The sequence below is a fragment of the Mixophyes fleayi genome, chromosome 5, assembly GCF_038048845.1.
Source record: "Mixophyes fleayi isolate aMixFle1 chromosome 5, aMixFle1.hap1, whole genome shotgun sequence".
In the NCBI taxonomy this organism is placed as follows: Eukaryota; Metazoa; Chordata; class Amphibia; order Anura; family Limnodynastidae; genus Mixophyes; species Mixophyes fleayi.
Window position 1 is genome coordinate 38,578,434 of NC_134406.1, and position 18,726 is coordinate 38,597,159.

The following is an 18,726-nucleotide window of genomic DNA, read 5'->3' on the forward strand; positions in this document are numbered from 1 at the left end:
TTGTAGTGGGGGGACTTTCCCCCTCTTGCCCACTGTCATACATGTTTTTCATCACTCCAGGCACTCTCTTTATTTGGCAGCTCGCAGCACCTGCTGCGCCCCCCTCCTCATTTTTCGGGGACTTGGAACCACTACCTCCCTCCTGGGTCCCAGCTGCCAGATGACTCACTGAATGGCGGGAATCCAGAGTCTTTATAGACCCTGGCTCCCACCTGACCACGTCCTTCTCCCGACGTGCAGCATCCGTGGCCACAACCCAATGTGCGGCGTCCGTGGCCACGACCCCAACCAATGATGCGGCACTCGCATCATTGGAGGGCGGAGCCTAACGACCGCTGATGCTGCACAGTCATATTTTGTTACTTCTAGAGGGATTTCGAAAAGGAGATGAAGAGCTAAGAAAAAGGACTTACAAAAAAGTACTTAACTTGCCATTTAAAGAAAAAAAAAAATCTTCTATGTGGGATTGCTGATTAATGGATAGTTAAAAAGCTTAACAGCAATTACTATAGATACTATATACTTATGAAAATATGCCACATGAAACAATGCCATGTCTGTCTACCTCTCGTGACCACTGCAAGCGGATGAATAATCTCACAGCCTTTGAAATATCGCAGCAGATGCTGTAAAAGTTCCTGTAACTTACAGCTAGGCCGGGCAAGTGAGAGGTGGCTTGTTATACATAAGCCAATGCCCTTTCAAGTATAAACTATAGGGATAATAAAAGTCAATGAGGACTTCTGTGACCATATAAAACCAGACCATATAGGCGGACTACTTTTATAAAAGGTCACAGAAATCAATAATAATTTAGAAGTAGCATTATTTTTTTAATAATACACAAGTTTTTCTAATGAACACTGAAGTGATAACATAACTGTCTATACATATATTAACATCCCCTGTGCATTATAAGTTTACAAACTCACTGTCATCAAAAGAACTTGCGTAACCTTGATACATAAAATATCTATGAAAGTCCAAAATATTTCACTTCCGGAAGACCTAGTATGTAGAAATTTAGCATACCAGTAGTTTTTAGGTCACAAATGACATGACAAATCTCAAACACCTCGATTGGTGCCTATGTTCGACTCTACAGAGCATTAATTGTTTCTATGTAAGGATACAGGCAAGTTTAAAAAATGTAATTAATAATGACAGCCTCCGAGATGCTCCATGAGTGTCTGGTAAAACATTGTTATTCAATCTTTTTGTCACAAAAATAAAGACCAGAGAAGCAACAATAATCTCGGTGGCATCTTCAGGATTTTCACCACCACTGCTTCAAGGAGGACAAACTGCTCACTCGGCTTTCAAATTGACAATGAACCCAAGATACAGCGAGACCCCAAGTTCTCAACATAAAGAGAGATACAGATCTGGGTGTAAATGTATTAAGCTCCGGGTTCTTCAACACCCGCCACCCGCGAGTTCGTCGTTTAAATTTAAAGCGGCGCTGCCTTGTAAAAGGAAGTGTTCCTTTACAAGGCAGCGCCGCTTTAAATTTAAACGCCGAAGACGCCGAACTCGCGGGTGTTGAAGAACCCGGAGCTTAATACATTTACCCCCTGGAAGCAGTTCTATATGACTGCACCAACATCATACGGGACCAATGTGCCATGTCACAAAAAAGAGGCTTCGAAGCTCTGCATACATCACTACACGACAAATTTATGGCAGGAGCTACACTGGTTATGCTACCAATTAAAAAAAAACAGGGACAAGGACCAATGAAGTTAATGCAACAAATGTTCTGCTGGCTGGAGATAAGTTAAGAAGTTAACTTTGGTAACTACCCCGTGGGATTCCTCAATGCTCTCAAGCCTCCAGAAATCACAAACCCTATATATTGCTGAAGAACCTCAACGCTCAACAACTCTGCAATGGCACCTGTCTGCAAACATGTGGCTTGTAACTCGGGTCATAGAGGCATTCATACAAATAGGTTGGGACAAGGAGCAGTGTGTCTTCATACCATGCACACCACTCAGGTGATCACACTCCTGCAGATCCCATCAACAAAACTCAGGGCACCGTCTTCAAAGTAGCCAGAACTAAATAAAGACATTTGTGTTTCTCACATGGATAATTGTATGTAACCTGCTCGAGATCCAACAACAAGTAGAACCTCCATATCCTGACCCACATTGGAAGAACCCGTTGTATGGGAGATAGCATTGATATCATACAAGCAAACACCATATAAATGAGGTAGTAATACACATATTAAAGTATATTTGAAACATCTGTACAAAGAACAGGCAACCTGCTAGTTTAAGAAAGATTACACAGATTTTCTTAAGCAGGAAATGTTAGCCACATGAGAAGCCCAACATCCCAAAAGGTAAAAAACTAAATTGGCATTATTATGCTAAAAGCATAACGGTAGACATTATCTTAATTAATAAAGAAAAAGAAAAACCCTCAATTTTCTTTTTTGGAGAGTTTGTTTTAAATCTGTCCTGGACGTGATGATATGGCCCACACAGAGCCATGATCTCAACATTATCAAGTCTGTCTGGGATTACATGAAGAGACAGAAAGGATTTGAGCAAGTCTACATCCACTGAATATCTGTGGTTAGTTCTCCAAGATGTTTGGAACAACCTCTGTGCCTAGTTCCTTCAAAAATTGTGTGCAAGTGTACCTAGAAGAATTGATGCTGTTTTGAAGGCAAAGGGGGGTCACACCAAATATTGATTTGATTTAGATTTCTTCTCTGTTCATTCACTTTGCATTTTGTTAATTGATAAAAATAAACTATTAATACTTCTATTTTTGAATTTTTCCACACCTGCCTAAGACTTCTGCACAGTACTGTGTATATTTTATTTTTTTCCACACAACAGACATCTGTGCACAAATATAACAAAAGGAGGTCAGTAACTAATACTCCAGATGTTTTTCAGTTACAGTCACAGTTTTTTTTATACTTGCTGAGATTTTTACTTACAAATATATTAATTGGTAATCCATGTAATGTCCTTTGTTTGGAATACTAGGTAATAAGTTCAGAGGTCCTTTGAAATATGACCGATCTTTATTAACATCAAAGAAGCGGACGTTCTGGAATGTTGTTATTCTCACAGTGGTTTGGGGAAGATCAGAAATGAAGCCAACATTTCCAAGGGAACTTGTGTATTTTTATATTAGAGAAGGTTAAATCTGGTGACATCACTGGGAATTCCCCAGACTGCAACAAGTCAGTGGAAGAAAGGGGGATGCAAGTGTCCTGGATCGTGCATGACTGACAGTTGCTAAAGAAATATATTAACAAATAATAATAATAATAATAATAATACAATAGTACAACTTTATCTGCCAGACTTTAAGTAAAATACATTTTATTTTACTTGTTCAAGAGATGTGGGTTAGGTTCTGGGATTCCACCAATTGTAAAAGAAAAATATGGGAAGCATCATAGAAACAGGTATATGTTCTCTGTTAGTCTGCCATTACTTATGGAATATGCATACTTAAAATCAATCCATCTCATTACGCTACCAAGAAAATCTGTCCTTTAAAGCAAAGTAGAATTCACTATGGTAGACTAAGAAATATAACGTTTTTCACAATGAAAAAAATAATAATGTCATCATGTAAAACAGGCCAGATTCTGTTCCCCAAATCATCTTCCATTGAGGAATTAATCTATTTGGAAAAAAAAATAAATCTATTTTCGACTACAATTCTATTTTACTGAGACAGAAAAGGTTACTGTGCACATGTGTACAAACCCTTGGTGTGATGGGACTCCTAAAACACCAAGGAAAGTAAAGAAGCTTTAAATAGATATCCACTAATGTGCCCTAAACTAGTGCAGGGACTGTCAATCACAATAGCACAGCAAACATAACATAGTAACATAGTAACATAGTTGATGAGGTTGAAAAAAGACACCAGTCCATCAAGTTCAACCTATTTTGGATCTCCTGCGATCCTGCACTTATATTTGAAATTAATCCAGAGTAGGCAACCGCCCATCTGTTTCAATTTTGAAAATCCCCCCAGACTCAATATTGCAATCCAATTTTTACCCTATATCCACTACTATCCTTTATTTTAAATTAACGGTCGTATCCCTGGATACACCTTTCCGCTAAAAATTTGTCTAACCCTTTCTTAAACATATCTATTGAATCTGCCATCACAACCTTCCCTGGCAATGAATTCCATATCTTGACTGCCCTTACTGTAAAGAACCCCTTCCTTTGCTGGTTGTGAAATTTCCTCTCCTCTAACCTTAGGGGATGACCACGTGTCCTGTGTATGGTCCTTGGGGTAAAAAGTTCCCATGAAAGCTCTCTGTATTGACCCCTAATGTATTTGTACATAGTAATCATATCTCCCCTTAGACGCCTCTTTTCTAAAGTAAACATGCCTAAACTGGCTAACCTTTCCTCATAACTTAATGACTCCATACCCTTTGTCAATTTTGTCGCCCTTCTCTGAACCCTTTCTAGTTCCAAATTATCTTTTTTTTTTTAGAGTGGTGCCCAGAACTGTACTGCATATTCAAGATGAGGTCTTACCAACGATTTATACAGTGGCAAAATTACACTGTCTTCCCTTGCATCTATGCCCCTTTTTATGCATGACAATACATAAAAGCCACAGTCATGTTATGTGTGTACACCAGGCTTATTATATTATCATTGACTTGGCACAATCCTTCTCTGCCTATGACATGGGTACATTTGGCAGAGTATATTATGAAAATGGGCACTAAGGTGAACAACGCTATCTGTGAATAGGCAAGATTCTCTCTGCTATTTGAATGACTATTCAAATATGCCAATGTTGGAATGGCCAATCAGCACTCAATATTCCCCTGACCCAGGCTACAGGAGTGAAAATACACCCCAAGTAGACCACACACTTCCTTATGCTGCCACTATCAAGGGTTAATTTATGGTAATCTCAGGCTCACCACAAAACATTCACCGTACATTTCTGCAATAGACTAAATACTACTTGACTTCCTTCCCCAGTATGTAGAGGAGGGAGTATCCATACAATCCTGACATACAAATCAGACGTGTGTGTTCAGATACTAGATTTCCACAATGGCCTAATTCCAGCATTTTAAATATGCCCAGGTGAGCTCACATTCTAGGTCTTACAGAGCAGGTAAAACCACTATTTCACAATAATATATACCAAATGAGGCATATTATTGAGCAGAGAAAGGTACATGAAGTAATGTAGAGATTATACATAAATACATATATACACCATGGTCTCTCTTACTCGTCTGCAGGGAGTTACACATTGACAGACTTGCTATGCAGAAATGCTGTTGTGGATTCACAGAATAGCAGGACCAGTGATGTCACAGAAGCTCAAATGGCTGCATAATGGTCCTTCTAACGATCTAATGTGATTGGTGCAAGGTACAGTTAACACTTTCACATCCAAGTTTAGACATCTTGTTATATCTGTGATTGCCAAGTTATTACAATGTGTTACACTGGGAATAATGTTTTAAATACTTAGTCAACTCTACTGATGTTAATATTGTTTTTCCACAAGTTCTTCCTTAAAAAGTAAATGTCTGCATTTCATCTCATTTAAAATCAGCATAATATGGGCAAATGATTATTTTTCAAAAATATATTTATGTAAGTGTAAGAGTTCTAGCAATACTCTACTGCTTGAGGCACTGTATGGCCAGGTAAACTCTATTTCCTCTTTTTGCCTACACCGAGCCAGGCATCAACCTGCTGATCCGATATGACTGACAGGCCCTGCATTAGTTTAGGGCACATTAGTGGATATCCCATTTAAACTTTCTCCCTTATTAAAGTTTCTGTACATTACCAGGTATTTTAAGAACATCACAAGGGTTTGTACATATGGGGGACATCAAGTGGCCGCAGTCTGGTGCACTTCATCTACCCCATGGTATCTGCAAGTGGATCTAGATCTAAAGCATAGTTGCATTTTGGGGCTATGTAGGCTCTGCTTATATGGCACTTACTATACTGGGGCAGACAATACACTGCAGGATACGTATAATACATATGTGGAATATAAAGTCCCAGCAAAACGCACCGGAAAAAAAAAAGTATTCAATTATTGTCACCTTTTAATATAATAACTGAAGAAAACATTCTTCTTTGCAGTGAAATGCATGTATCATGAGATTATTAATGTCTATTGTACATAAAATGGATTTTTACAGTTGCTCGACTGCAACACATGTTCTAGCAGGTATACGTGACCATCATCACTAGTAATCAGCACTTGCCCCAGACCTGTAGCTGGTGCAAGTGATATGACTAAAAAACATGCATTGAGAGATGCCAAGAACTTGAATTGGACGTTGCTGTGTGCACTCGAGCTGGGCACATCCTTACTGAACAGTGACTTCGTCCTTCTTATTCCCAATGGATATAATATCATTGTGATACAGTAATATTGGTATCTCTTGAAATGAGGAGGGACCGTCCTATTATAACCTCTGTTAAACTAGAGCCAATGCCAATTGCAGCAAACTTTGTGCTTCATGCACATCAGACAGCGCTAACTTTAAAAGTTATCAATATACATATAAAGTGCAACACTCATAGAAACAAAGACAGAAACACAATGGTTAAAGCATTTACATGAACACAATATACATGTATCAATACACAGAGGTGCCCACACACTTATGCAGAAATACACCCAGTTACTAGTATTTAGAAACAATGAAGCTCAAGTCTCTTATTACTGACAGCTATAATGGACCGTATTTTCCCAAGTACGGTGACTAAGTGGTTAGCACTTCTGCCTCACAGCACCGAGGTCATGAGTTTGATTCCCAATCATGGCCTTATCTGTGTGGGTTTCCTCCAAGTGCTCCGGTTTCCTCCCACACTCCAAAAACATACTAGTAGGTTAATTGGCTGCTATTAAATTGACGTGTGTGTGTGTGTGTGTGTGTGTGTGTGTTAGGGAATTTAGACTGTAAGCTCCAATGGGGCAGGGACTGATGTGAGCGAGTCTGAACAGTGCTGCGGAATTAATTGTTTTTAAGCAGATAACTGTTATTTTTGTTTTTTTTTACAATGGTAATAGAAAAAAAAATGGCTTATAATTAAAAACATTGATATAGATTTACATAAAAACTGTGTATAATCAAAAATTTAATAACCTGGTTATGTTATTTTTTAAATGCCAAAATTAATTAATTGAAAACTTATATTCCTGAGTGAGCTTACCAACACCATGTCCTGCCAATACTTACAGCAGGCTACACAATAAAACTACTTCAGTATCAATGAGATTCCAAAATGCATTAAGTATTATTTAGTTACATTCCATAGTTCCTTTGTACCGGCATCAGATTTTGCACTAGTGTAGGTTCATAAATTGGATACATTTAATCCAAACTGAAAATAAACCAGGGGAAAGGACTGGGTATTTAGACTGTGGCTGCCAGAGGAACCAAAGGTCAGGCTAAATAAATAACCACTAGGCCAAAAAGGGACACTTAAAAGAGGACCCGTCACTATTTTATTTAGTACATGCTATTTAAAGCTTGTAGCAGAAAAAAAAAATGCCCCAATCCTGCCCTGGAAGAGATAGCATAGTGAGTAGCACTCTATTCTTCCCCGCCAGCCTCCGACCCCACGCTCCTCACTGGTGTGGAGTGCCAATGTGAAGCAGGGTGATAGCACTGGCTGCGTTTAGTTTGCTGGCCTATATAGCATGCTTTCCGGATTGATTAGCATGTTAACTGCCTGCGCCCTAGAGTCTCTCTCTCCCAAGTAAACAGGGGAGAGGTCCCCTCACCCCAACAGGCTAATCAAATCCTGTACTTAACAAGAGGCCTTGGTGCAGAGACAAACACTTACTTACGCCAAGGGACGAAGTTTTCCACACTGAACTATGCTATATATCTGACCTTAAAGGCTTTTGTGGCCCAAAAGAAACAAAAGCCTTCAAATAGAGGGACCGCTGGCAGGAAGGAATACACTCTTGAATTTGTTGCTAGGACATCAATATATTTTCAGTTTTGCTGAAACTGAAATATTACATTATTTTTTCTAGATATTTAGCCATATTTACAAATACAGTGCTACATTTCTGCTTCAAATAAAACTGATCATCTGCCTTACGCTATCCACAGCGCTGACCCTGTTGTTCTTCAAAGAACCAATTTAAAATATGGCCACATTCGTGGGTAGCCAAACTGGTCATTCAGAACCCAGAAATATGACATTTAAGTGACCCGGTCCAGGTGTCAATTAGAGCGATCAGAAAAATGAAACCAGGCAGATAGAGGTCTTCCGCATATAAGATTTACGGGCACTGACCAACAATATGTGACGGATTTCTAACAACTTGCTGAATTTTGGGACACAAATTTGCCAATACTGCTGCATTTGTGGTTACATTTTAGTTGTGAACGTTTACCAAAACGAGGACATGACCTCTTTTTGCACTGCACGCAATGTCCTGGACTGTGCATAACACAGACCAGAGACGACAGAGGTTGCTGCAAAAGTTTTCAAAATCACTGTTTTGATTCACGCAAAGGTGTGATGTACTGCTATGTACTCGTCAAGATACGCTTTAGCTTTGCCTTTCTGTAGAATTCCTTACCATATCTGTTCATTTCCGTATTTATAATATATTAAATGCAATATCATCATATATCATGAGATTGGGGCAAATCTGAGAATACGTCGTCAAATTCCGCCTGCAAAGGAGGGGTTAATTTTGTGCTCAATATTTTGCACAATAATTTTTAAAATGTTGCTCAGCTCAAATACAGACTAGTAGTGTCTCTTGTTAATGCTCCCAAAGCAATTCACACTAATGAGGCTGGTTTCTGTTACCTGACATGATCTAATGGACATCAACCAGCATGCAACATTCACCAAACATCCTGCATTACATGGAGGGCATGCAAGCTAGTACTTCCACTCAATGTAAGTCCAAAGAATCGTCAAATAGAGATCACTAAGTCACTTCATCATTTAATTTTATTTAAGCCTCATCATTTTAAAAGTTCATCAAAGCCCCAGAAAGTTACTTAATGTTGTAGTGTTTTATTAAAGTATCCTGATAAATATTTTAATGCTCTTTCATACACCTTTAATGATGCAATTAGGACACATCTCATTGCATCTAAACATCACCCAGATAATCTAGAACAAGGTCTACAGAAAATCTATAGAAGCAGAAAAGCAGGAAATGTCAGATATTAAAAACACACCTACTTCTGTAACACAAAATTATGCAAACAAAAACAAATCAGGGTGAAGTTAAAATATATAAAAAAATAAAATAAACTACAACAGGAAGCTCTTGGATGCTGCGGCTGGAGAAGGTTGTACCTTATTTACACCAACATACTGGTGAGGCATCTTAGGGGGAGATTCAACTCAGCGCTATGCGTCTCTGGAGCGTCCACGGAGACACACTGATTTTATGGCAGGAATCTGCAATCATTTTACCCTCGCACCCCTTAGACGTGCGCAGAAAAATCCTACCGTAACGGCTGGCAATGTGTGCAGCCGGACATTCCGGTGATGTCCGTGCAGTGCATCGCCAACAATTGAATCTCCCCCTCAAAGTGGCATTACCACCTAGTAAGATATTATACTAAGTTTCCGTTGCCATTAACCGTAACAATGGCTAACGAGAGAACCATCACAGACCAGACCACATACTGCCAACGCAACCAATGTGATAAAACCCCAAAGTGGGAACCTGAAACTAGGTATGGGTGTATAATAAACATATCAATATATTTTAGAGCAAAGTGAACAGTTATCTCACATTCGACAAAATGTTTACAGAATTTTTATGATGGTGCCATGTTGACATGTTTTTGTTAAAGTCCATTTTGCATTCCTTGTCACTTACTTGGATCAATAAATAAATATTTCACATTCCATGTGGGTTCTGCACCATCCACATTTAATTAACAAGTGTAAACCCATGACTAAAAACTGCTGTAATCTCTAGGAAAATTATTCTGTGTACAATTAACGGGTGGGCAGATAGGTGGCTGGTAGTGTGATGTGGATGTGAGGACCAGGATCTTAATAGAATGCCCCTACACAAAGTTTCTCAATATATACAGCATAAAAGCACAGATTTTGACGAAGATCAACACGGCTCCCCAATCAGCTACAGCTGAGACAATAACTCACATAGGTCACTACATTTCTCATTAATTACTTTTAAAATGTTGACTGCACTTGTAAAAAAAAAAACAAAAAACATACAAGTCTATCATACTCATTAACTACATAAAGTACAACAATACCGCAAAATTTAAGTTTTCAAACATGAGCCCTGCAGTACTACCTCACTATTACACTACAGAGAGAAGAGTCCACTCCCATTTTTTAGATGACGTGTCCTGATGGAATCAAATGTAGTTTAAAAAGCTGCCAACAGCCACTTGAGCTACTATGACATCACTAGCCATGGAGCACACAGTGCATTTCTGCAAAGCAAGTTTGACAGGCTGTCAGTCACATTGTGTCTTTGTGATGTTAGCAAAGCATCTCCCACCTAACAGGGCAACCTGCTGCAGGACAGAGAGCATCGAAGATGTAGTAATTTAAATTAAAAAGGAAAACCCTCAAAATATAATATGTATATTATTAAGCTCAATAATACTTTTAGATAACAGTAACAATCCTTTTAGCTATATTAACGGCAATGGTGACTTATCTTGCACTTTCATGACATAAGTTAACAGAATCAGGGGCAGCACGGCGGCTAAGTGGTTAGCACTTCTGCCTCACAGCACTGGGGTCATGAGTTCAATTCCCAATCATGGCCTTATCTGTGTGGAGTTTGTATATTCTCCCTGTGTTTACGTGGGTTTCCTCCCACACTCCAAAAACATACTAGTAGGTTAATTGGCTGCTATCAAAATTTACCCTAGTCTCTCTCCTCTCTGTCTGTCTGTCTATGTTAGGGAATTTAGACTATAAGCTCCAATGGGGCAGGGACTGATGTAACCGAGTTCTCTGTACAGTGCTGCAAAATCAGTGGTGCTATATAAATAAATGGTGATGATGAATCATGTATAGAATTTGCCTCTGGATGTTTAGAAATGTTGTGAAAGACTAATCAAGAGTTCTACTGTAAATCCACTCCATGAAGTATGATATGCTTTTTGCCTGTGTGTATATGCGTGTGTATATATATATATATATATATATATATATATATACACACACACACCCCAACACACGGACAGAGTGCCATTGGCGTAGATTATTTTGGACTCTGGAGGCGACTGATCAACATCAGTAATTAATATATTTCAAGTAACACTATTCTCATTCACAGCAACATGACATTAGAATTGTTTTTCTATTTCTTTGCACATGAAGACTACCCCATTCATTGACAGAACTTTTACCTGATCTCAGGATCAGGTGACACTGGCAATGGGCCCATAGTACAATACATACGTGCACTCACAGCAGCCATGTAGCCTCCTGTGTACAGTAGTACCTGCTGGTGACATGCCAGAAACTAAGTGTACTGGGCAGCGGAGTCCAGGACTAGGACACCAGGTTGGAGAGGACAGTGGCTGCAGCGTGCACAATACATGGGCCCCTCACACAGCATTGTGCCAGGGGCTGAAGCCCAGGTCCGGGGAGGGTGCAGGCTTCCAGCCGGGCTGATAGAGGCCTACACATGTGTGCTGGGGGTAGAGAGAGGAGGTGCCGGCTCCCCCGGGGGGTACACAGGTCCCCGGCTACAGAGCGCTGCAGGCCCCGGCTCCCAGGGCCCGGGCGGGGGGTGGAGGGAGAACGGGAGGCCGGTACCTGTCACACGCGTCGCTGGGAGCTCTCTGTGGGAGATCATCAGCTGTCACCGACACCGCTCACTCAGCTGCCATTACCTGTGATGCCGGAATCCAGCATCCGCTCTACTCACGGGGGGGAGACTGGGCCCCCACGCAGTGCGCCGCTCCTGAGGACCGGCTCCGTCCCCGCCCAGCACACTGGCCGCTCCCGGATCACTCTTCTGGGCGAATGATTAGCCGCGGTCTGGGATGAGAGGCGGGCGAGCGCGGACAGACGGTAGAGGTCGTACTCGGCTCCCCTCGTCTCTGCGATAGACTGATCCACAGTACGGGATCCCCCGAGGCTCACACTTCCTCAGTTCCATCTCCTGATGACAAGCAGGAAAGGGGAAGACTCTCAACTCCTGTTAGCGAGGAGAAAAGTTCTTCCCAGTGAAATAACACAATTGTCTAAATAAATTATATATATATATATATATATATATATATATATATATATATATATATATATATATATATATATCTCAGGGTGTTTTACTCTGTAATGACACTAAACTACATAGAGGGGATCAACAAAGTAGCTGAATAAATGGCAAAACTGAGATTCTTGCTTCTCTGTAATAAGATTATGGAAATATATAGTAAATTTAATCTCTTAAAATCTTCTGAGGATGCAAATAATACTTAATCCCACCCCCCCCCCAAATATGTATTAACGTAAAATGCAAAGTAGCTTCCCCCCTCTTCCATCGCATAACCACAGCTATAGACACCCCTACTAATCATGAGATTGATACAGGACATGAAGCTTAATGATAAAGAATAGCATGTCAGAAATTCCTGCTGTGACATCACTGGTAATACCCCTGAACATAACTACAGAGATTCACTGTCTACAGTGAATCTCTGTTACCTAGGAGACTGCAATGCATTCATACAAGCACTCATTTCCTCCTCATGGGAAGTTTTTTTTTCTCTCTTAAATGCCAACTTTTTTTAAAAGTCAATCTAAATGACAGACCAAACAGCTTGCTGAACACACTTAGTAAAATTTTAAATAATTCATTTATTTCAGGTATGTTATTTTGCTCAGTAGTATACAGGTTGCAATAAGAGAGTTTTGTTGACAGTTTAGAATGTTAGAATGATAAACAATTACAATTTATATTGTAATAATTATATTGTTATAGACATCGCCAGTTCAAGATATCAGTGCAATTTTCTTAATGGGCCCTAATACCCCTGCACCCAAAAGTAGAAGGTATCAATTTTTAAGAACAATAACATTTCCACCATTTAAGATTAAGGGGTATGTCTTGATCATTTTGTCATAGTTTTTCTATATGCTCCTGGATGTTAGCTGGAAATATAGTTTACATAGATATCAGAGTAAATCAATAAAAAGTAACAACAATTCCACCAAATATGGGCGTATCTACACATAAAGTTAGGTGTGGAATGTATACATAAAACATTGTATCATAGCTATTTTGACATTTTATCATAGCTGTCCCAGTATACCGTAACAATGTATAATATATATATATATATATATATATATATATATTATCTGGAAGCTGAAAGCATAATATCCAGTCTATAATATAGCCATAGATATATTTTTGCATGAATTACTCTTAGATTTATAACGTCAGTAGTGGATGTGGATTATTTAATCAGTTTTTATTGCATTAAAATTGCATGGCATGTTAGTGTTTGGCCAATTTTTATGAATGTTTAATAAGTTTCTTTACATATATTTTTTGATGTATGTTTTTTAAATATTACATTTATTAGATTACTGCTAGGTAGACTTAATGTGTAAATGTTTCTTTATATGTAATTAAATTTGTAAGAAGCAGGTGCTGGTAATCAACTTTTTAGTACCAGAGAAAATCAAATAGTCTGCAATTGCTTGGTCAGAAAACCAGTCATTATAAGCACTTGAGAGTCCAGATGGTATATTTACTAAACTGTAGGTTTGAAAAAGTGGAGATGTTGCCTATAGCAACTAATCACATTCTAGCTGTCATTTTGTAGAATGTACTAAACAAATGATAATTAGAATATGTTTGATTGCTATAGGCAACATATCCACTTTTTCAAACCCACAGTTTAGTAACTATACCCCCAGGAGCCATTTCTCATATGCTTTTTTCTCAACAGTTCCAGCTCGCAGCTGCTTTTGACGTCACTCCAGGCAAAATTGGTGCAGTTTCTCTTTTCCGCTACAAACTCTCTGCTTAATAGTGTCCATCTGGCCAATAGTTTGGTGCAGCATAGCTAGAATCTTCATAGTGTTGATTTGGGCACTTCCACTTTTTCTCTGTGTGAGTCTTTATTATATTTTTTTAAGATTTGAAAAATGCTCAAGGAACAAAACAACACCAATCAAGATACACAGAAATGTATATCCACTATGCTGAGTTTCAAGAAAGACTAATTATACACACAGAGAGGATACCAGAGAGGACACCACAGCTAATTATTCATTACTTGTATTTCCTTTTTCTGATGTGGTTTGTGTTCTAGGGCCTGATTCATTAAGTATCTTAAATGAAGAGGATTCTTATTTCAGTCTCCTGGACAAAACCATGTTACATTGCAAGGGGTGCAAATAAGTGTTCTGTTTTGCACATAAGGTAAATACTGACTGTTTTTTCATGTAGCACACAAATACTTATTTGTACACTGACATTTAAAGTTGATATGTGTGTGCTACATGAAAAAACAGGCAGTATTTAACTTATGTGCAAAACAGAACACTCATTTGCACCCCTTACAATGTAACATGGTTTTGTCCAAGAGACTGAAATAAGAATCCTTTCATTTAAGATCCTTAATGAATCAGGCCCCTAGTTCTGAAAAGTTCGAGAACAACAAGAGAGAACTGCCTATATTTCACATACTGGCATATCATAAATGAGCTCATTGACTGCTTTTCAGCCTGTAGATGCTTTGAATTTGGGGATAAGACATTTCCAAGCTGGATATAGACCAGAGGGATGTTGCAATCCTTACTTCACATTTCTACATTCTTTACATTATGTGCTTTATCGCTGTTTGGTTACAGAGCTAAGCTCTGTCCCAAGGGTGACTTAGATGAAGATTCCATTCTTCAGTTACTCTGGTTTTGTCCTGAAATCAAGTCATTGTGTAGAAAAAACATTGCTTACATTGACACACTCTCCTGTGATAACCCCCATAGTCCTAAAGTCTGATGTTGTTTGTTCTCTTTAAGAATGAGGTGTGCACCAAGGCTGAACAAAATCTGCTCTGCTTTGTGTTTTGTAAAGCTTTAAATTCTTATAGCCTTGGAAAAATTGTCATTTCAAAGTCCTCTATAAAGGGGTTAGTCCTGTAAATAACAGCCTCCCTCTGTACAAATTTATTTGTTTCTTGTAATTGTCCAGACCTTTGCCTCTATTTCGGAAATTGGAACCCACAGGACTACAGATTATGCTTCACTTTTATTTGTTAAAACCTCACCTTAATTAAACCACAATATCGGTGTAACGCCCCCCTCCGACGTGGTTATTCACGCGTTTCAGTTACAGCATGCGTGGCTCCAGCACAAGGACCCAGAGGAGAGTCACAAGGAACAGAAGCAGTTGAGAGTGGCAGTTGGGATAAGAGGCAATTTAAGTGGTCAGCAATCAGGAGAGGGTGCGCAGTGATGCCTGGGGCAGAGGGTAGAAGGACACGGGATCCCCTGCTTTAGGGGAGTAGCTCTGTGGACACAAGGGACAAAGTACATTATGGTAGAGAGAAGGACAGATAGGATATGTGTAAAATGTTCTGAGAAGAAATTAATAGATGATATAGAATAAAGAGCTGTCAGAGAGAGAGAGAGAGAGAGAGAAGAGACAGCAGCAGTCAGCTAGAGTCAAGTAAAATAAATGTGACAGAGGACTCTAATAGGATAGATTTGGAGTCCACAGTGAAGTAACCCCGGGGAAGAGCCCAAATCAAACAGCCCATATAAAAGTGAGAGTCTCTATAGAAAACGGAGTGCTGCTGGGAACGGACAGGCAGCATTGTGTGTATTGTAGGGGCTGATAGCTACAACTGGAGGAAATGTCAGAGTACAAGTAAATGAAGAAGTCCCCCCAGCAGAAGAGTGGTGACTTGTGGCTGAGAGTGCACCAGACACCGTGCCAGAGCCATGTGAGTGATATTACCCCTGCAGAGGAGGAGTGAGTGCTCACTGCTGAGAGAGATGAACATACAATAAAAAGAAACAAAAACATTTTAAATGTGACTGTCCTATTAACATAACAATGTCTCCATTTGCCATGAAATCTCCTCCGCCCTCCTTTCCCCCGCCCCAGCTCATTTTTATTTTAACTTTTATTTTTTTTGGAATATTGAAATAGAAACATAGACAATTAACAAAAAAGTGGGATATCAGAGAAACAGTCACACTTAGAGTACAGTGCGAGAAACAGCTAAGTATAAAGATATCAAAAACAACAATATTGTAAAGTTTGTTCATGCATTGAAACAGTAGTTCTAGGATGTAAATGGGAGTGGAAGGTGGGGGTGGGGTTTAGTTGTCGCAGGTGGGGGAAAAAGCTGTATAGAGAGATAGGTATAGGTAGAGCCACGAAGCCCAGATTTGGTGGAACTTCTCTTCCTTATCATGCAAGTGATGGGTAATTTTTTCCATCCAGGCAATAAACCAAATATAGGAGTGCAAGGCAGACATGCGAGGAGGGTCAGTCTGCTTCCATGCTTTGATAATTAAACAGTGTGCTGCAGAAAGTATATGGGAAGCCAATTTCACTGAGCACTTATTCGTGCACAGAGGAGGATGGACCATGGGTCCTTCTGGACGGGACACTGAAGGAGGGAGGAGAGGAAGGCCCTAACACGGACCCAAAAGGAGGACATTTTTGGGCAAGACCACCAGATTTAAAAAAAATGTACCTTGTTGACCACAGCCATGCCAGCAGGAGGCATGGCTTGGAGAGCTTATTACAAGTGAAGTACCATCTAAAGTACACCTTATCGGTGTTCTCTTTGATCAGTGTGGAGATAGTCACTTGTTCTCTAATAATTTCCCAGTAGTCCTCTTATACTGTAGAAGCAGGAGATCATGCCTTTTCAAAGAGGTGAGGAGAGGCATTGTATTTCAAATGGGAAAAGAGGTAGAGGGGGAGGGGGGACAGCCCCCTGGAGAGACCCCACAAAGTGTCTAAATTGGAAGTACTCAAAGAATTTAGTTCGGAGGTCAGGAAATTCAAATCTCAGAACCCCCCAAGGCATAAAAAGAGCCTTGGTGTAGAAGGTCACTTACAAATCGAATTTCAGAAGCAAGCCAAGCAGTGGAAAGACCTGGAGGAAAGTCAGGGTTTTCCTAGAGAGGTAAAATGGAAGGGGAAGGTGGCTGTATGTCTAGGTGGGGCTGGAGGGTCTACCAGATCTTAGCCGAAAAGGTGAGAGAAGGGCACAGGTTGTTGAGGAGGGGAGGTCTAAAATGTTTACAGAGACCCCAAAGGCAAGAGAGGGACAGAAGCTCGAGGTTAGTGGACTCAATGCCTACCCACAACAAAGATGCCGAAGGAGTAAAGGCGGCTACAACCTGGCTCAAATGGGCAGCCCAGTAGTAAATCTTCAGATCTGGGAAACCCCTGCAACCACACCTAGTGGGCTTCTTGAGAAGAGCTAAGCCTCGCCTGGGAGACCTACTGCAAACTAAGACAAACATTTTTGAGTGGAGGTAAGTTCAAATAGAGGAATCCTGACAGGAAGAGTCTGAAAGTCGTAGAGAAGCTTGGGGAGTACATTCATTTTAACAGCAATGATCCTGCTCAGGCATCAGATAATTAAGGCGCGCCAAGAGAAGATCTCCGTCTTGATATCTGCAAAAAGACCCGGGTAGTTCTTCTGGTAGAGGAACACCAAGATATTTAATTTTCTTTTTTTGCCATTGAAAGTTAAATTGGGAGGTGAGAGCTTGACCAGCCCACCTGGTGAGATTAAATAGCATAGTTTCCGACATGGTATGTCATCTTTGTTGCTTGAGAGACCACTGTACTGATGCAAAATTCGGATGAGGTTGGGGAAAGACGTTCTCGGCTGTTGGAGGGTCAAGGGAATGTCATCAGTGAAAAGAGATAACTTGCTTTCAATATCCCCTGTCTGCACACCCCTTATGGCTAGACAGAGATATGAATTGTCTGCACAGAGCCAGGATATACCTCATAAGTATATAAATTATTATTATATAAATGAGGGGGTGCTCTATTCCATATTGAAATGTGGAACAGACGAAAGAGAAAGAAAGGATGGATTGACAGAGCACTCCTATCCAAAACTGGATCAAGGTTAATATCAATACGTATCGGGCAAACTGCCTTTATTAATATTTGGATAGATATGTTTTTTCTATGAATATTAATAAAGGCAGTTTGCCCGATACGTATTGATATTAACCTTGATCCAGTTTTGGATAGGAGTGCTCTGTCAATCCATCCTTTCTTTCTCTTTCGCCTGCACACCCCTTATGTCTGGGCAGGCTCTAATGGTTGCAGCTAGATGCTCTATGATGAGGCCAAAAATCTCCGCATCTAAAGAGGGAATATTGGCAGGGGTTTTCCTATTATTAAGGATATGGATCAGACCAATAGTCCTTTTTGTATTATCCTTCGCCTGGTGGCCCGAGATAAATCATGCCTGATCATAATGAACAAGGGATGAGAGTACCGAATTAAGTCTATTTGCCAGAATTTTGGAGTATAATTTGACATTATTATTGAGCAGGGAAATGAGTCGGTAACTAGCCCAATCTTACATATCCTTGCCTTTTTTTTGAATCACAAAAATCCGAGCCTCTATGGCAGGCTTTGCTAACCAGTGGCACTCCAGGTGTTGTGAAACTACAAGCCCCAGCATGCTTTGCCAATATATAGCAGCTTTTTGCTGGAAAGGTATGCTGGGACTTG

General features: G+C 39.9%; 1 protein-coding gene across 3 annotated transcripts in view; it reads right to left on the bottom strand.

The window, feature by feature from the left end:
* Positions 1 to 12,093, bottom strand: part of CUL2 (cullin 2) — a 61,809-nt gene extending 49,716 nt beyond the window's left edge. Inside the window, exon 1 of one of the 3 annotated variants that reach the window (XM_075212060.1) lies at positions 11,876 to 12,093. The gene's annotated coding sequence lies outside the window, so the exon portion shown is untranslated. Of the gene's footprint in view, positions 1 to 11,798 lie in introns of all 3 variants that reach the window. The other 2 variants (XM_075212059.1, XM_075212061.1) reach the window with 2 other exon arrangements.
* Between the last annotated feature and the right edge of the window lie 6,633 nt (positions 12,094 to 18,726).